General features: G+C 42.6%; 1 long non-coding RNA gene across 1 annotated transcript in view; it reads left to right on the plus strand.

Annotated features, from left to right (window-relative positions):
- The first annotated feature begins 3,059 nt into the window (after positions 1 to 3,059).
- Positions 3,060 to 13,130, plus strand: part of LOC142591057 (uncharacterized) — a 69,514-nt gene continuing 59,443 nt past the window's right edge. The window contains exons 1-3 of the long non-coding RNA XR_012830324.1: positions 3,060 to 3,088; positions 11,640 to 11,672; positions 13,082 to 13,099. This is a non-coding gene — a long non-coding RNA (uncharacterized LOC142591057). The remainder of the gene's footprint in view (positions 3,089 to 11,639; positions 11,673 to 13,081; positions 13,100 to 13,130) is intronic.

Genomic DNA, 13,130 nt, shown 5'->3' on the forward strand with positions numbered 1-13,130 from the left:
TTAGTGTAGATGACGATAAGTGCACAATATTTCAATATCAACTATAAGGTTTCCTCATCAAGCATATGAATTGTGTGCAAGGTAGGCGACAGCAAGTATTCGCTGCATACTATGGGTACCTGCGTAAGGCCCCATATTGCGACGGCCATCACAGATAGGCTTTGAGGTTCACATGACAATTTTCTGTGGCATCCTAGTGAAATTGTTGACGCACAGATGTAATTTGATGTGCTTTTATCTTCCCTAACCTGCACCGTTTCGTTTGTTACTCTGAGACATCAGGTGTACTCCACCTTTAACACATTTCCCCTTTCAAATGAACTTATTACCTCAGTTTGCTGAAGTATTTCTATATATCTATACGTTCGTGTACAATGTAGAAAAGAAGTTCCTCTAGGAATTCATTTGGAATTTTTTTCTCCACAGTACTCTACGGAGTGAGGGATGGAAGTTGTGAAGGTAGGCGAAGAATTTATGTACGATCACTTCATTGCAGTATTTTACTCATTCACGAGGTGATATATTTCTCCCAGCACGCCACCTGTGGAGTGGCACATAAGCATTTTGGCAACATGGTATTGTATATGCAAAGAAAGGCTATATTTGAAGTTTCACATAGTACTAAACATCCTGGAGAACAGAAATGAAAACCATTTCCCCATATTTCGAATAAAGGTAAACAAAAACAAATTTCTAGTTTCAGGCCAAATACGAAGACTAAAAAATAATTGCTTGACCTTTGTTCCTTCTGCGGTATTGTACGATTTTTGTACAAGGTTATCCTGGTGTGCTCAGTGAAATAAACGAGGCACCTTTCTTTGATGTTTGTTTGAAATGAGAGGGATGTTATCGGTAATGTGAAGTCGAAGTTTAAACTGTGCGGAGTAATTGTGCTATCGGCTATAAATTGTGTATACGAACCTTTCTGTGCAACGCAGAATTAACCATGCCGCAATAGGATAAATAGGAACGCCACAGATATCAACTGTAGTGAAAATGGAGAACAAACTATGTTCAATGTTAACGCCAACCAAAGCGTGTGTGGATGACAAACTCGCGGTAAAATGTTATCTACAAAATTCTCGAATGCTTTTTGTGCGGGCAAAGTGCTAAATGAGCTAGTCATAGGCGAACAGTGTTTTAGTGTGAGCAGTCTAGCTACAGCCGATCGAAATTCGTACGGCGACTGCTCGCAAGTTACAGCCTCACTGGAAATCAAATTGTAGTACTGCATGGTAGAACGAATCTGCAGTTTCTTTTAGCAGCGATATGTGACGAGCAGTTTCTGTTTGTTTCTCTCATAATGCGACCTTCGTGAGAATGATAAACCTTTGAAAATACGGACCGATCTACATTAAACAAAAAATCTAAACCCAAATAAAAACAGCAGTCTTTCTTTCGAAAAATTATACAATGTTAACAAAGCAAACCAATTGGAATACTGTGTATTTGGTTGAATATCTCCAAAAATCAAGGTTCCAACTTAGCAATGCCGCACCGAAACCGTTAAAAAATGAAAGTGTCAAAACTGACGGGTTCTAAAAGCGGTGTGCGTCAATTAGTGAACTTGTGAACTATACGAGGCGGCTCCAGTGATGCACTAAGAAATGAGCGATATATGCGACTGGAACAATTATGTGTTGCGTACGCCTACTTTCTTAGCTTTGTGAGGGAGTATGACGCATCATTAACACTTTTCTAGGACACTACACCGTGTTTTAGCAGTATAAATGAAAACAACTGTAAATCTATGCTTATGTTGACTATGTTATGTCATTATTTTCACTACCTTCAGATACACTAATCCGGTGTAACGGTTGAAAAAGCGGTTCACTTCCTCTTGAGTTGCTGTAATGCTTTCTTTAAAGATTTTTTCTTACCACAACAAAGTTAGATTTCATCCATCTTGTCCAGTATGCTCTGCACTTGAATTCTTGACATGGATCTCTCTGTAAGCTTCTATTCGCCTTAGACAGCGAGGTTTGCCATGCGCCTTCTAGCACTTATGTTATTACAGATATTTAGCCTAGCGATATTTACCAGAAACATTGGTAGGAAGAGTGCCTAATAAACTAAGGAAAACGTTCGGATTGGTCTTGTCAAGCTGTTTCTCATTAAGATAAATGTTGCCACACGCACTAATAATGTCGCCACTAGAAATGCATTGTCTTTTTGACAGAAACTGTCGAATGGCGCAAACGTCAGGTCTTTCTCGCATATGCTAAATGTATTTAGTGCTTCATCATTGACTTTTCTTTAACAATACCGATGCACAATTGGCACATTTAATATCACCGTTTGAAGCACACTTAGACATAACGAAGTTATTTTTGATAACACCGAAAGGCGCAGACAAGTGGTAAATTCTGTCCTGGGAAGTTATAACACTATCTGAATATGCGGTCGGAGAACGGATGAGTCGATAAATTGAAGAAACTCGTGAATATACGTAATTTAACCTAATTTACTATGGTACTTGACGTGTCCACACCACTATTCCATTATGAGGCACAGCTTCGGGGGGGATTCCAGGTGAATATTTGCCACCAGAGGGTTATTACCGTGCCCCCAATGCGCGGGACACGGGCCTTTTGCATATCGCCCCCATCGGAACGCGGCCGCCATGGCCGAGATTCGATCCCGCAACCTGGTGGTTAGCAGCGCCACAGCAAAGCCTCTAAGCCGCAACGGCAAGTTTATACATCCAAAATACGCAAACCTCTAGGAAGATACGCTTGCAACACTTGTAATAATGATCTGTGGCCTTTTATTTTTATCTTTCTGATCGTTCTGTACATTCTGCGGAATTCTGTACGCATTTATTTCGCTAAATGTTACCGGACTTTACATTTAGAGTTTAGCAAAATATGCTCGAAAATAAAGTATCATATGTCCTCCAGCGCGTAAGGCATTTCAGTCAGAACGCATCTTTTCCCCTCCTAACCGGCTCCTGTTGCTTCCCACCATATGGAGGTGGTACAAAACTGTGCTTTCACATTTATTTGTTATAAATATGGTGCAATATAGTAATAATGGTCATTATGTTGTTTCTTATCATTAGCCCAATCTGAGGAGACAGCAAATCTAGGTGAGTTCATTGGTTTTTCAGTTGCAATTAAGTAATCTCCATAGTTACAGCTAAATAGTGGCCGCAAAGTAATGAGAAAGGCTGGCTTGTAAGCAAACAGGCAGTCAGCCCGACGAATAAATACCTTGGAAGAAAGCTCTCGTTCGGTACACTGGCATGTTGTAAATCAAAATATAAGTGAGCTTCCGCCATAGCTGCAACATTGCTTGACTGGCATCCGACTAAGGTCACGTATAAGAGGCTGTTAATTATTAGCGTTGTGTCACCGTAGATAATGGTTACCGATGAATCACCTTGAATCATTAAATATATTAGGATTGCAGCCAAACTCGCATAGGAAGGGTCTTCTATCTGCTTGTTGCCGCTATTTTTACCATATACAAACAATGTTGTATGGCAAGCGCACCATGGGCGGTTCTGCAATAGGTGCGATAACGCTCACGTTGATTCTGACACAGTAAGCGTACTCGCAATAAAAGCCGTGAATGTTTTGCACTACAGTAATGCTTGCAACATGCTACAGTGCCTGAGAAGAAGCAAAAAAGGTCTTGCTTGTCATACACAATGTAAGAAACATTCGCTTCTAGAGATTAGGGTCAAGATGTTTTGAAAAGGAGAGTATCAGGACCGTTCAATGCTTTGACAGGCACACTGGATGCAGATAGCATTGTTTGCACTATCACATAATTTGTTAATAAAGAATTAAAGAATCACAAAGGAAATTTAAGGGGTCGCAATACACTCAATACTAGAATGTAGAAGCACAAAGAAGAATTCAGGAATAATGTAAAACGTTTTCGTTGTTTTTAAGCAGCATAGATGCAACACCTCATTGATTAAATGCGTAAATACGAAAAGGGCATGAAGAAGCGATATTGGGATTAAGAATGAACAAAAACTAAAGTCCCGGTCATCCCAGCCCTGCGAAAGTGGTTGGCCAGCGATGCTCTTGCGTAACCATCGCAACATATACTGAGCGAGGTATACAATTCTTTATAGATGATTCGGACGCTTGTTTGAAGGTTGTTCTTTACAGCTGTTCAGTGTGTTGTACGGGTAATTTCAATGAATGCATGCACCGTTCACTTCACTTTACTGAGCGCATGTAGCCACTGCTTACGGGGTATATGTCATTGCAAAGCCATTGGAATTTTTTTTGCTTAGTGGGAGAGAGAGAGAGAAAGAAAGAGAATGAAAGAAGGAAAGGCAGGGAAGTTAACCAGACTGAGTCCAGTTGGCTACCCTACACATGGGGAGGGGAATGGGGAGTTAAAAAGAGAGAAAGAGATAACTTAGGTGCACGATGTCTATAGTCGGGCACTCAAGTCTGCTGCCGTCAGGTAGCGAAAAAGCACTCGAACTGCTTTCTGCGCTAATAAACTGTGAGGCCAGGCTCCCAAGATCTTCGCTTCCCTAAATGGCCTGTCATCTAATCTATTCAAAGCACACTGAAGAGTCTCACGTTGATTATCGAAGCCAGAACACTGGCACAAAAGGCGACTGATGGTCTCTTCACACTTGCACTTGCACGTAGCGCACATTGGGGGATCCGCCATTCCAATACGATAGTTGTAGGAGTTGGTGAATGCTACTACAGCCGACACAGCAGTGTTGCGTCACGTTGTCAAACTTCGCTGGTAATTTAAGTTTCAGTGATGGGTCGAGGCTGTATAAACGACACTTAGAGTTCTGTGGTGTATGCCAGTAACTTCACCTGATTGTACGAGCGAGACTACGAAGCTCTCTTGCAGCCTCGACTCTCGATAAAGGTATAAGGAGTGTCGGTGAGCCAGCCTGGGCACGTCGGGCAGCGTCATCGGTCAATTGATTAGCAACTTTGCCGCAATGTCCCGGCAGCTCCTGAAATATGATATCATTTCCTCGTTCAGAAGCGCAAGGGCAGCTTTCGTTGATTTGTGACACCAGCTGTTCATAATTGCCACGTCATAAACTTCGAAAGCTCTGGAGGGCTGCTTTCGAGTCTCAGTATATTGCCCATTTGATGGGAGGTTCTTTTTCAATATATTCGACAGCAGCGCGAAGAGCGGCACTTCGGAACCTGTAGATGTCGTTACGTGTAAAGTCTTAAACTTGATGACGACCGATTGAGATGGTAAAACAACGGCGCGCGTAGAATTTTCCGAGACGGAATCATCCGTGTAAACATGGATTTGGTTATCGTATGAACGATGCAAAAGTTCCAATGTGGTCTGCTTGAGAGCCGCGGTGGTCAGGCTAGCTTTCTTCGCTATTCTTGGAACAGCAAGGTACACAGGAGGCTTTCTTCAAGCACCACATAGGGGATAGCGTTCTTGTTGCGAGTGAGTGCCTCAAAGACAAAGAGTGCCGGTTAGCCGCAATTAATCAGGCGAACGCTGCCTTGGGTCTTTTCTCAGGCAAACAAGCGAGATGGTGGTCAGGCACTCTGGATATATGGCGAATATGCGCCCGGAGTGCGTCGATAGCTATATAGGTCAATAGTGGGTGGTCTCCCGCGGTGGCAATTGTTGCCGCAGTTGAAGCATTTTGAGGTAGCCCCAGACATGTTCGAAGGGTTTGGCCTTGAATGCTCTGTAGGAAATGGATGTTAGTTTTGTCAGCATTGGACAGCACTGGTGTGCTGTATTGCAAGTATCCTAGGAAGAGCGTCCTGTATAGTTGAAGCATAGATGCCACGGATGTGCCCCACGTTTTAGTTGCAAGAAACCTTAGTATATGGAAGATAGAAGTAAGCCTCTTCTTCAAGTATGAGATGTGGGGGCTCCATGAAAGGTCTCTGTCTATAATAACGCCTAGGAATCGGTGAGTTTTTCTGTAGGAAATTGATTGGTGGTCAATAGAAATGGGGTACCAGATCATGGGCTTGTGGGTAAGAGTGACTAAGGCGCACTTCTCGGTCGAAATACTGAGGCGTTGAGCACGCAGGTACAATGATGTTAGGGTCACTGCTTTTTGGAGCCGTGCACGCACCTGGAGAGGTGTAACTGCCGAGGCCCACATGCATATGTCGTCAGCATATATGGAACAGATTACTGCATGTGGTAGAACGTCGGCAAGTCGAAGGATTGCAAGATTGAACAAAGTGGGGCTAAGAACCCCACCCTGAGGGACGCCACGGCAATTGTAATGGTCAGCGGTTCGGCCATCTGCACTGTGCACAAAGAAGGATCTTTTGAATAAATAGCTCCGAATCCACCGAAACATGCGTCAACCAATTCCATTATTTTCCAGGGCATCAAGGATGCCTTCATGCGTTACATTATCACAGGCGCTTTTCACGTCGAGGAATAGTGCAATCAATATACGCTTGTGGTGTTTTTCTTGTTGTACAGACGTGACGAGGTCGATGACGTTGTCAATAGAGGAAGGCCTCTTCTAAAACCAGCCATGGCCTCGGGGTATACGTTGTGGCGCTCAAGATATCACTCTAGGCGGGTGAGAATCGTTCTTTCCATGACCTTCATAACACAGCTGGGCAGGGCAATGGGTCGGTAGGATGCTAGGTCAAGTGGCGACTTTCCCGGCTTCAGGAGCGGTATCAAGCGGCTGGACTTCCACCGCTCAGGAATGACGCCATCATTACATGACTGGTTATAACATTCCAGATATCTGCTTTGGCCATCTTCACCTAGTTGGCGTAAAGCAGCCTAGGTGATGCCGTCTGGTCCTGGTGACGATGAGCGCCTGCATGTGGCCAGAGCAGCGTCCAATTCCTCACGTGAGAAGGACGCATTCAATTCTGGGAAGCGTGTCGTAGGAACCTCACCCATAATTTTGCTATTGATGGTGACCACACTGCCCGCAATCTTCACACAGAAAACTTTAGCTATATCGACCTGTGAGCGGCCTTGATGGAGGGCTAGGACTGAGAACGGGTGTCGTTGCTGTGGAGACGAGCCAAGGCCGCGCACCGTCCTGCATATGATAGACAGTGTCTTGCGGCGGTCAAGTGATTCGCAGAACGTCTTCCACCGTTGTTCCTCAAGCCTGTCCATACGACCTTGGATTTTCTTGTGTATACGTCTAGCGACTCTAAGGCCAGTAATTGACTTCGTGCGCCTGTATCTCCTCTCGGTCCTTCTGCGAATCGTTCGAAATTGCTCAAGTTCCATGTCGAAATCCGTACGTGTTCAGCGGATGTAAATGTGTACTTAGACGATTCCAGTACATTTGTAATAAGGTTCTCAATGGTACCGGTGAATCCTACTTTGCATGCCTCTTCCACCTTCGTCTTATATGTTGACCACCTTATATATACTTGTCGGGAAGTAGAAAAGGAGAAGCTTCCAAATCCAGTGATACTTAATTAGGTGGGAATATGGTCACTGCCATGAGTCTCGATGTCAGAGAACCAACGAACATTTTGACCAAGTTACCGTGACACCAAAGTTAAATCTAAGCAACGGCTCTAGTTCGAACCATGCAAGTACGTCGGAGTGCCATCGTTCATAATGCTGAGTTCATGTTCGGAAGCAAATTCCACAAGTTTCGGGCCCCTGGAATCTATTCTGGAGCTTCCCCAAGCCAAGTGATGACCATTAAAGTCTCCCGTGATAATCCAGGGTCCCGAAGTCGCCGTCAGGATGTCTCGCAGCCGGTTGCCGTCGAACCGACTATATGGGGAAATGAAGCCGCCGATAAAGGTGAAGGCCACTTTATTTTTTGAAATGCGGAGACACACGTATTGGTTTCCATCATGAGGCTGCACCGAGTGGTGAATGTAAGTCAGTTCTGTACGGATGTAAACAATTACTTTGCTGGATTGCCCGCACGTCGACTCCATCAAAGCTTCGTATCCAGAGAGTCTTAGCGCTTTTGACACGTTAGGTTCACATATAATCATTACAGGAAATCGGTTCGTAAAAACGTATTGGCGGAAACATGAAATCCGTGATTGAAGTCCTCTGGCATTCCAGTGGAAAATCGTCGCGCTACGCACTTTATCACGGAGTGAAGGTAGTGGAAGAGCCATTGTGCTAACGCAAGAATGCAAGCACTGGGCTGAGAGCATCAAACACTTGCACCGCGCTTCGAGCTGTTGGCGTATTCGAGTTGCCCACAAGCGTGCGAATCACATTTATCAAAGACTTCAGCATTGATACAATTCGGCGGTCATGCTCTGTCAGCTCATCTGGGTGAGGGGTGGAGCATTGTGGTGGCTCTCCTTGCTGGGGTTTTTCCACAGGGCTTATCCTTGGCAGTGGTGGTAATTCTTCATCGTTTGTGGGGTATCAGCCATTGGTTACTGTTTCCAGCACCGTATTGCTGGAAACGACTTCTTCTTTAGACTCCATTGGGGTCATTCTGGCATTTGAGTTGCTTCCGCTAAGCGCGACACACGAATTTCTTTTGGATTATTTAACTTTGATACGACACTTGATTGGTAAGGTTGGCCAAGACAATGGCAGTATGAGCCATTGAATTTTTTCTTGGTTACGGTAGTATGAGCCGTTGCTCATGAAGATTGATGTTTGTTTATAATTTGTTCTTTATTGAAACGTACGCTCTTCTCCACATTGAATGCGATATACCAATAAATGTATGAACTCTTCGCTTGACTTGGCTAAGTGCTTGTAGCTTCTGCATTACGAGCGGGATGCGACATTACATTTTTGCTTGCTTAGTGTGGTATGGGTCATTGAATATGATAATTTCTGCTAATAGACGGACAAGAAAAGTTCCGAGGACTGAGATGCTAACAGCTTAACTGTAAAGAAATCCATAGACAACCCAACTTTTCAAGACTGTCAATGTAACTACGCACCCTATTCCTGGAAACGCCTTCTTCTTTAGACTCCTTTGGAGTCATTCTGGCATTTGGGTTGCTTCCGCTAAGCGCGACATACGGATTTCTTTTGGATTATTTAGCTTTGATACGGCCCTTGATTGGTAAGGTTGGCAATGACAATGCTTAGTATGACAACAGCTCAGTGATGTCAATCGAATGACGAAGAAAGGATGACGTCAATAGATCGATGAAGGCGGTACGACGACGATGACATGACGATTCTAAAATTATAAAGAAGCTGAAATGACCACAGCTTGCAGACCATGACATGAGGATAATGGGATGACCATGGGCGTAAGAACACGATAGCGTGAAGATGACTGTGATAGGATGAAGGTAGGACGATGATGGCATAGCAACCATGGTAGGGGGATAACCGGATGACGAAGCTTGAATGACGGCAATAGAACGACCACGATGGCAACAAGATGATAGTATGAGAGTGACCGCAGGATGACCACTGTACGATGGCAATGCAATCAAAGAGATGAAGTGAGTACAGCGGCATATTCACAAGTGCACGATTACGATGATGATTAGATTATTACGATGTAATTGCGAAAGAATGCAGTGGTTGGAATAAAAAAGGCATCATGGCGGTGACCGTATAAGGACAAGGGGTTGACGTTTATGAAATAACGACGGTGCTACGACAGCCTGTCGACCATAGCATGCTGACAATGTGATGACTACCACAAGCTGACGACGACAGCAAAAAGAGAATCGGATACTGACGCTGTAATAATTATGGGGGAATAATACCAATGGCATCAGGACCAAAACCACATTCTTAGTGTCGTAGCTACGTAGCGAAAAACGTCGATGTACAACCCATGTAGCAAAATGCTAGACAGACAGATAGACTCGAACTATCTGCAGTGGGCCAAATGCTAATCGCATCAAATATCAGGATAACCAAACCTCAATTTCATGTAGAAGAATGATGATAGGCATGATTAGGTTCTAATGTGTGGAGGAGTATTATAAATTTTATATACAATGAAACACTAATGACATGTATATTCTGCTCTTGTCACAATGCCTCTATTCCTACGTTGTTTTACTACATGCCATAGATCAGTAAGTACATCTGTTATTTTCATTTATTATGTAAATTTTTTATACCACGAAAGATAAATCCTAACCCGTGGGTTGTGTTTAGCATAACAGCTGAAACTGTGAATACTCATGAGTGCGACTTGAATAAGATTTTCTTGCTAGCGTTTACTTCCTTCCATCACGGCAATATAACAATAATATATTTTTAAGAGAAACCCGATAGGGTACATTGATAATATACCTAAATTGGTGAGAATGAGAATTCTAGGTCAATATTTAGCGCAGCCAGGACAGTCTCAAAAGCAACAGGTGCACACTGCTCCAAAACTGTTCAACCAATATGCGATTTTGTCGTATCAGTCATGCTGCTGACGTGGTGACACAGTGATGTCATGCTTACGACTGACGTTTTGAAGGGAACAATGTCACTTGTTGAGAAGACATCCCCGTTGCAAAGTGATTGCAGCGTCACTCGTGCTTGACATCAGTGGAACTCTTCAGTGATCATTTGTGAAAAGTATGTCTCATAAGTGGAATTTGTGGAAGTGGAATAAGTGTAAGCACTGATTTAGACACTCAATGTCCACCGTCGTGGCCCCTGCATTGACCCCTTAATAGTACAATACTGCCGCTGCGTCTATACAAATCAGATTATTCGTGTTCGCCTCTGTTTATTCAACACATTTCAATGCCTTTACTTGACATGTGACTCGTCTAGCAGGTGCAATATGAATATTCAAGTTGGTATCTCTTACAGAAAATGTTCACGCTGAAAGCCCCCATTGCGCATTGAGCTCAGGCCAACTGTTCACGTTCAATTTAGCCGAAACTCGGCCAGATGGTAAGACAGGCTAACAAACGGCAATACATCAGCCGTCAGGATGTTTGGACACACCTTATGTAAGCACAAAAAATTAATAAATGTTCACAGGCATAGACGCCACGTCTCCGATGTTAATTGTTTTCATCACAAAGAAATCCTCTTTCGGTTTTCTGTTCTCTTGGAAAGAAAGTAGATTTCTGTTATTCATGAGCAGATATTATTATGGTTTAGTTTAAACGCTTCGAATACAGAATTTTCTGGTAATAAAAAGCACAAATGCCACCTACCCAACAGTAACACGAAGGCGTAAGGAAATCTATACGGTTTCCTCAGAAAGCCCTCGTATTGTGCCCGAGAGGCGTTAGTGAATGCTCCAGTTCCTTCACAAGTAAAAAGTGTGCTAAATAATAAATTTTTCTTCTGTCTAGTTTTTGCGGATTATTTTGTAGATTTTTCTTGCTGTCTGTGCATCACAGCTTTTTTTTTACAAGAACACCTCCGTTTTGTGAATTTCCGCAGCGCTTATTTACCACATTTTATTGTAAGCTAACTCAAAAACCAACATTTTAGTTATGCCTTATGTGTGCAGCTGAATGGAGCAAACAAAGGTTGATGTTTCGTCGGCCTGTGCAACGGGATCATGGAGCTTATTACATGTGCTTGCAATAATAAACTTGGAAAAGTCGTGTTTCCCTGAAATGTACAAGGGACATTCCTAAAGAGAAACTAATATTGACTGAATGTTTACGCCATCAGCGCTTTTTAAAGTGTATTTAGTTTCGCAATATTACATTGCTTCTATGGACTCTCCATGCCTCTTCGTGAACAGATATATTATTTCTATTCATATTATCCCATCGGTTCTTTTCATACTTCCACAGTTGTCGAAGGCTGCGGAGATGCAAACGCTACAGGTGAGCGGCTATTTCTCCATTAATTACTGGAGTTGGTACTATGTTTGCTCTATCAGCTTTACTTGGCCCCCCCCTTTCAAGAAACATAAAATAATAAATTTATGCAAATTCTCTACTGCACACATAGAATGCAGTTAAATGCTCTTATTTCAGTAGCGTGAACATACTCCTTACCTCTATATCCTGATGAGCCAGGATTTTTTATGAATAACTTCTAATAACAAGATGCAGCACAAATTTTTCACGCCAAATCTGTACGCGCGGTTTTCAAAACGGTTATTGTAATTTGTAATATGTGACGCCGTGTTCCGTAATAACTGTCAGCCAGTGAACAGGCAGCACTGCTTCCTACATTGCAGCTATTGTGCGAATTGTAACTAGGTCGTCGAAATGTACTGCGGGGCGATGGTGCTGTTAAAGCCAACAGCGCATACAAGAACATGTATCAGACATAATGAAGCACTCTAAAAGAGACTAGTAAAGTGAAACAATTGAGCTGGATACAGAGAACAATCAGCAAAGCCTTTGGTCAATTTTCGAGCAGACTATGGCGAAAAAGACTCCTCGGAATATTAAATGGTGTGACAATTGCCGTATACACCTTCACTGTGATGCATGAGGCACACGGATATGCATACATCAGCACAGATTTATTTCCATTTGAATGCCTACTTCATATGGAAGACACACGCATGTGCGTCAGTAATATGGGGCTTAAATGATAAACGCTAATGAATGTGCTGGTTTCGACATTCACTTCTGGAGGCGTACACACCTGGAAAAATCGAATGTGTTTGTGTGAATAATCTTAATTTAATGAAGTAACCAGCCAATCTATATTATGTCTCATATGCAGGCATCGTTTTTGCTTGTTTATCAGTTCATAAAGCAAAAACCTATTTTGACATTAGTGTGAGAAAAGTTAAAGCTGTGTAAAGTTTATTGTATTTAAATGTTATAAATTGTGTTTCTAAAGATATGAGCACCACGTTAAAATACACTTCGTCCATAGAAACTGTTACTGAACTGCGGGTGCATTCGACAATACCTTCTTCGCTCGTTCAATCAGTCCTTGCCTGTAGCGGGAAGGAATACTATTGCAGGCATGTGCGAAAATACCGTTTGTAAAGCTTAACATTATTTGTTCAATCAAACAGTATTGCAATAAAATATCTTTTCATATTTGTACACCCTTCTCATATTGATTCAAAGATTTTTCACAATGGATTATGTAGGCGTAAATCTTTTTTATTACCAATGAATGATTTTTCAACTGTATAACGTTTACTACATCGCACATAATGACAACACTAATTCAAAACAATAAAAATACTGCTTACCGGTAAATATCCAAGGGTACTTGGTATTCAGAATGAATATTAAATTTAATTTCCCTTTGTTCCTTGCAGCCCCACCAAAGAATAACGGTAAGGTAAAGAATTTGCGGTCATAAAGAGC

The sequence above is a fragment of the Dermacentor variabilis genome, chromosome 8 (assembly GCF_050947875.1).
Source record: "Dermacentor variabilis isolate Ectoservices chromosome 8, ASM5094787v1, whole genome shotgun sequence".
Taxonomy (NCBI): Eukaryota; Metazoa; Arthropoda; class Arachnida; order Ixodida; family Ixodidae; genus Dermacentor; species Dermacentor variabilis.